The 7,498-nt window shown below is 29.9% G+C and overlaps 1 long non-coding RNA gene across 1 annotated transcript; it reads left to right on the top strand.

Annotated features, from left to right (window-relative positions):
* The first annotated feature begins 5,130 nt into the window (after nt 1–5,130).
* Nucleotides 5,131–7,285, top strand: LOC117120481. The gene is made up of 3 exons (XR_004447363.1): nt 5,131–5,658; nt 6,044–6,288; nt 6,754–7,285. It is a non-coding gene; the product is annotated as an uncharacterized LOC117120481 (long non-coding RNA).
* The last annotated feature ends 213 nt before the right edge of the window (nt 7,286–7,498 follow it).

The raw sequence follows: 7,498 nt of genomic DNA, 5'->3' as shown, positions 1-7,498 counted from the left end.
CTGTCTTGTAAGAAGAGGGTGTATCATATTGACCTCTGTTATTTGTATGTATATATACTCGAAGGAGCTAAACACATAGTCTAGATTTACTTACCCTATCCACAAATGCCAATTGTTCATTTGTGGAGCAAAGAAATAAATATTACGCAGTCAGTCAAAATTAGTTACAAGAAATAATTCACCAAATTCTCTCCAAGAAATGGAACAAAAATATAAACAAAATTGGAATATTGTATTACGTAAAATCCGTATAGTGGGATTACTCTAATTAATGGTCTGTGCTAAGGTATTAGGGTATAATTTACGCGTATGGTGAAAAACTATACAATTAAAAGTAGCCTTTTTTGTGCTTCACAGGTTGGTTTAAAATTTTCGTCTATGACTCTGACTAATAATATGGCATGGGAACAATAAAGTGGAAACCAGTGAACATGTTCAAGCAGATATGAAGATGCATAATGAACCATCTAACAGAAACAGAAGTTAGAGATGATAACTATGTGCATTTATTTTGTAAAAAGAAAGCACAGTAAATAGGGTGATTATTGGTCAGCATACACTACGGAAAGGTTCTGATTAAGTTTTCAGTTGTCGGTAGTGTTGGGCATTGCTTAACTTATTTAAATAAATAAATAAATAAATACATTTATATAAATTTGAATATTTATCCTGAATATTTTATCTACGTTAGAATAGTTACTATTCTAACCTAGATAAAATATTCAGGATAAATATTCAATTTTATATAAATGTATTTATTTATTTACTTGATTAAGAATGCAAAAGTATGGCTTGCTTGAAATTAGATGTTGTTGCAGAGAATGGATCAATGTTTACAGTATAAATTAGGGATAGTGAATAAGGAAGGGAGATTATGAAATCCAGACGTTTTTGCATTGATTTGGAGATGGGATCATTGACTGTTTGGGCAGTCCTCTGGCCTACGTCAGCTTTACTCTCCGATGCTTGATATACTATATATATATATATATATATATAGTAATATTCAAAGAATTTAAAGGATTTATATCAGGGATTTGATATATCTTGACCACTGACATAGACATGAGTACTTGAGACTAGGAGATGGCTTACAAAAAGATTAAATTTTATACCAATTATTTCATATTGGTATTTAAAATGTAAATATTGTAAATTAAATTATAGGCTCATGCCTTTCATCACAAGGTAATTTGACGTAACAGAGCGTAAGTTGTAAGACACAGCGTACTGAAACAGAATATATAAAGTTGTTTTTAAATGAAATATCCAGACATGACAATCATATTTTAAACATTGTAACGATTAGCTATGTAGGTAGTTTTTTGTTAATTGTATCATAAGGGTTCCATTTTAGCTAAACTCAAAAGCTCAAATGATATTCAGGGACCATCTGAAGTAAATATATATATATATATAAGTAAGCCTCTGTGGTCAAGTGGTATGATACTCGCCATGTGAGATAGTGAATTCAGCCCAGTCAGGGGCACTTTTACTAAACAATTGAAAAGGGACGTTTTCGTTGCTATGCTATGTCTGATACGATCTTTACATCATTGTTTCTTCGAGCACTGCTTCTACCATTCATTTTTTTAATTATTATAGTGCGTGTCTGTTTAATATATATTGTTCAATATAAAACTATTTTATTAGTTAAATTTAAAATAGGCTTCAATTATTTCTGTTAATATTCTTAATTCTCAGATTGATCTACAAAATCTTCTACAACGTTCGCTTATATAATACCAAACGATCCACTGATTATTCGCAACTAGAATATGACTATGGGACTCCAAAGAATGACAAACGTGTGACCAACATTGAATCAATTATGGCCTCATGTTTGTCATTCTTTGGAGTCACCATATTCATTCTACTTGACTTATTATCTAGCATGGAAACAATAAAGTTGAAATCAGTGAGCGAATTCATACACTTTTAATGTCGAATAAACTAACAGAGACTGGAATTACAGATATAGGCCAAATTGCTACTTATGTCTATTTAAAAAATAAAATCCAAATTACTAAATATAGAAAAGCATAGAATATATTTGGTTATAGGTAACCATACATGGAGAACAAAACGGTTGTTACACAAATTCAAATTTCTAATCCAAAAAGTTTATAATTAAATCATAAATTTTCGACGGTGTTGGTCCTCTGTTAAGATAAAACATTATTTGACTTTAATATCTAATACTAATTTACAATAATCATTTTCATAATGAATTTCAAATTGTCTTTTTATTTTAAGAGGATTATTGATCATATGCCTTGACATGAACATGCACGACTGAAACTACAATGCAGTTGACTGCAAATTGTATACTTTCTACATTAACCATTGAAAAAATGGTGATATCCTTAATTCAGTTTTATCCACAATGAAATCTATAAAAATATTTTTAAGCCGTTTCCATAAATCAAAATATAATGATATTTTCTATTGAGTTTTTGTTGAGCGATTTATTTCAACACTTATAAGTTTAATGTGTTATTTGGTTTATTGCAAAATTATATCATTCATTATCCCAGAATAAGTTTGGCTGGCATTAGTGTTTATGCATTTGCTTGACAAACTGTTAAATAGTTGAAGCGTTACTGTAAAAATATATATTATTTAGATTCTAAAAATTTGAAGATTTGTTGTTTGTATTCATTTCCTATATATTCTAACGGAAATATTGCAAATAAAATTATATGGAATCGAAAATGTAGCCAATAATTTGTCTGTCTGTGGAAAGTCAAATCAAAAATTAATAATGATAGTGGTGGTGATGGTGGTGGTGATGATGATGATGATGATGATACACATAGTGTGGGTTTCTTGCCTCCATTTGAATTTCGATTTTAAACTACAACCACATGGGCAAAGTGTTCTTCACAGACAACTTCCTTACCCGCTGGGCACTTAAGATGTTGCATAAGCAAAGGTTATAACAATGGCGGCTGGTGATTCATGAAACCTGAATGTTTTTCTATCCTAAGATCACTCCGCGGGTTATCATTTGGTTTATTGCAAAATTATATCATTCATTATCCCAGAATAAGTTTGGCTGGCATTAGTGTTTATGCATTTGCTTGACAAACTGTTAAATAGTTGAAGCGTTACTGTAAAAATATATATTATTTAGATTCTAAAAAGTACAAATTCTATCCAATTTACTTTTTTTACGAAATGAGCTGTCAATGTAGGGATCAACCATGTGAAAAGTAAGCATACTTATTTAATGTATACATTGTTGTGTATTGGTTTCTTTGTGCTATCTATTGACTAAAATATTTTCGGCTAGGGTAGGCCTATAATAATATCTTTTTAATCTTACCAGATTTGAAAAAAATACAAACAACTGAATAAGCTAATACTATCAGACATATGGCTACTTATTAAATATTTGGTTACTGGTCATTCAAATGTTGTTTTTTTTTTTGGTTTTTTTATTGTCATCAGTGTACAGTGCTGTTATGTATACGGAAAAGGGTGTTAATCGCTATTATACTATTCATCATCTTCATCATTTGGCATCATTGTTACAATAATTTTTATAGTAAGTATTTGATTAGAATTAATGTTTTCGCTGAACAAATCTTATTTCTAATGCTGGTCTTGAATTTAACTGTTATTTAAGTTTTCCTGATAACTTTTTATCAACAAAATACTAATCTGAACTTAAAAGAGCATCCCAAAAGAGACTTGACCATTATCATCAATGCCATGAATGTCGAATTATGCATTTTGTACATACATTTATAATGATTTTGATTATTGTTATTCAAATTTATATTACTCTATCGTGTATATATCACCGACACGAAAAAAGAAAACAAACTATGCTACCGTATTTTTACAAATTCAAGGTGACATGCGATTTAAATATAACTGATTTAAATATAACTGATTTAAATATAACTGTATTTAGCTGACCACTATCAGGTTATTGTAATATATTTTTAGAATTTCAATGAAAAGTCGATGATAGCTTAGTATCATTAATAAAATTCAAGATAATATTTGACAAAGCTTTTCATGTCTCATTTTCTCTGTCTCTGTATTTTCGTTATATATTCTTTTATATACTAATGTATAAACATGTATGTTATATAGGCCCTTTTATAATAGACCCAGTTTTTTTTTTTTTTTTTTTTTTTGGCAGTTTATGTCACCGCAAAACATCACTTCAAATAATGATACCAGCGTTTTCCCAACGTCTGTGCAGGAGTAATTCGTCCGCAACCAGCTACAGTTTAAGAATAGAGTCTGGCCAGGCGCGCGTGGTTATCCCTATTAGACAGCATACTACTGAATACCTCCGGCTGGTACATTTAGCGCACACCAGTTTTTAATGTGCTTAAAAAAACTCTTGTATATTGTATTCAAAGATAATATCAGCCAGTTTCTCATCAACTATATGCAGGCAGTCTGTGTAATCGAATGTATAGGGGCCTGTGTCTACTACCCTAAAACATCAACGTGTGGATTGTGGCTATTTTCATTTAACAAGGCACGTGATAACCTGAACACATATATAAAAATACATAATTGAACTGGGAAAGCAATATTAAAGAACTCCGTACCAAGGTAAATAAAATAATGTATTTTGTATATAGAATGAAATGGTTTAAAGTTAGCAGCTCTCAACTTATTCATATGTTTTATTCCCAAGTTTTCCAGTTAATCATTTCTCATTGTGTTATTAATATTTGATTTTTGATTATAGTTTTGATAATAATAGGGTGAATTACAGAGAATTGTAAACAAGGCTCGCAGAGTGATCGGTGCCGTTGTGGAATTCTCATGAGATTTTTTTTTAGTAATTTCATACTTAAGAAATCTAATTTAATTATGCAAGGCTCGTCCCATCCATTATGTTAAAACATCATCGCTATTATATAGGAAAGTGTGACACTTAATTTAAAAAAAATATCAGACACATCATTTTACATCGCTTGTACTTTATTTAATCAAATTTTCATAATTGAACTGGATTATAATTTTTTTTGGATTAGAATTATTTATTAAACTACAGAATTTATAACATGTATATTTATGAATGATTCTACGTTATGTACAACAGATATATCATAATGTTATTATTTTTGAAAATAAAATTGATTTGTATCTTTACAACTATCACAAATTGCTTATTTGATTTAGAAAAATACGGCTTTTTAAAATCAAAATTGAGATATCTGTTTTTTACGATTTCTACTATTGAATTGAACCCACAAATATTGCCATAAATATTAAAATTAATACATAATATTTAGGGATATCCATATACGATCCTATTAAACTCAAACAGGTTATGACTATTTACTCAAAAGTGTGGGTTCGTTAGTTCATATCAGGATTATACATTACGTACACAATTATACAATCACATCTGTTTAATAATCAAAATCGCTCGATTCATATTAATGCGCGATGTAATGCCGCTCTATGACTCAATGTTTGTAAAAATATATCAGGGATTTCCAATACTTGGAAAGTATAAAATTGAGGTTTGAGATTATATGTTAATAGTAAATTGACAAATTGAAGGAGAACAACGACTTTTTCTAGATTCTGAACCTACTGAATTAAAAAAAAATAAATAACTGTATCAAATTCAAACATGACTTCTGGATATGAACCAAGCCCTAATCCAAAGGACAGGTAAGTTTGCTTATGTTTTTTTTTTTTTTTTTTTTATTTATTTTTTTTTTTTTTAAAGTAGGAGGGACATTGTCTGGGTATGATATATTGGACGATATAAAGTGCTAGTTGAAACATTCGTCTTTAATATAAAGGTCGCGTTTTACAATTACTTGCTTACTGAGAATGCTAATGCTTTTATATTAAAAGTTAATTTCAAAGTAATGCCTTTATTCCTTATTGTATTTAAATAGATTTATGAACCTGTATTCAAAATGACATAGCAAGTACAACATTAGTTTATTGTTTTATTACACTTACTGTAAATGAAAAAAAAATTTTTTTACTAGAATGCCTAAATAAATTTGGTCGCTCTTATACCATAGGCCTATCCTTAAAATTTCAGATTTCAAATATCTGTGAAAGATGTACAGAATAGAAATCATGCATTTGAGGTATATCCAGAAACGACTGTGAGAGAACTTAAAGATATGATATTCAGAAAAATCAAGGTTAATGTAGCACAACAGAGATTGCTTTTTCAAAGTAAACAACTCAATGATGAAGACACAATGGCATTTTATGATATCAAAAAAGGAATAAATGAACCCATTTACTTGGTTTTAAGGTTAAGAGGAGGATAAGCGGAACGTAAGCACTTTTTTATTTATTTTATGAGATACCAATGCTTTATGAAAACTTTTCAAACACCACAAATCATTAGTTATTATATTATATTTATATAGTGACATATTTAGAAGTTAGAGGATAGTCAGGGCTCCGGTAAATAAATTAAATTCTTTTAGCTAGGACCTCTATACTCCCCTTTAGGCCCACCCCCTCCATTATGTCCATATAAACATACCCCTACATCAGTAATTTAAAGAAACAACCGTAAAAACCAAAAGGAAATATAATTCCTACTCATATTCGGATAAGTCATTAACATCAAAATAACACAAACATATAAACAATTCCGTTATACTAATTAAAATCCTAACTTTGTAAATTAATCTAACCAATGGTCTAGGTATTAGAAGGGGTATAATTTACGCGTATAATGAAAAAAGGAATTCAAAGTAAGCTTTAATGATTTGAATTTTTCTTCATTCTCAGACTGATCTACATATTGGTAACCTTGACTGACGGCATAGGAACCACAAGGTGGAAACTAGTGAGCGTATTCATGCAGTTATAATGTGGACTACAGCTTTATATACAGCCTTGACTGTACATGACATGAGAACAATACTGAGTATTCTTAATAGTGAGTGTATTCCCGGGGCGGATACAGGATTTGGCGGTAGGGGGTGCGCGAGAGTCCACACCACCTCAGCCCCAATACCATTAATCAATAACAAATAATTACTATAGTAATTATTTATAACTCTGTATTTCTCTTGTTTTTTTTAAATTATTATTAACAATTTTATGTAAAGTTAATGTAAATTTTCTATTATGATCCTTGCTTTTTGATGTTTTTTATGCTAAAGATAATTCTTTTTAGCTGCCATGATTTATGTTTTTGATGAATTTTTGAATTTTGAATAAAGTACCATTATATATACATAAATCTCTCGCTGACAAGGCGAGCGTCATAACCACTAGACCACGAAGGTTTCATGGTTGAACAGGTCCAAATAACCGTCGGGAACATTGTATTACACAATGCTATGCCTCAAGATGGGCGTTCGGCCAGATAAATCTGGAAATACGGCTAGAAATACTGTCGTATATTATATATGATATTGAAGGAAGTTAGCTGTTAACACTGTTGAATAAATATAATATAAATCTAATATGAATCATCAAAGGTACATATACAGTGTTTAATAAGGATATGATGGAACATCATATATTG

Source organism: Anneissia japonica, unplaced genomic scaffold (genome assembly GCF_011630105.1).
Source record: "Anneissia japonica isolate Jap-2015-1 unplaced genomic scaffold, ASM1163010v1 scaffold285020_len34504_cov116, whole genome shotgun sequence".
NCBI lineage: Eukaryota > Metazoa > Echinodermata > Crinoidea > Comatulida > Comatulidae > Anneissia > Anneissia japonica.
The sequence above is the reverse complement of the archived record's forward strand: the minus strand, read 5'-3'. Positions and strand labels throughout refer to the sequence as shown.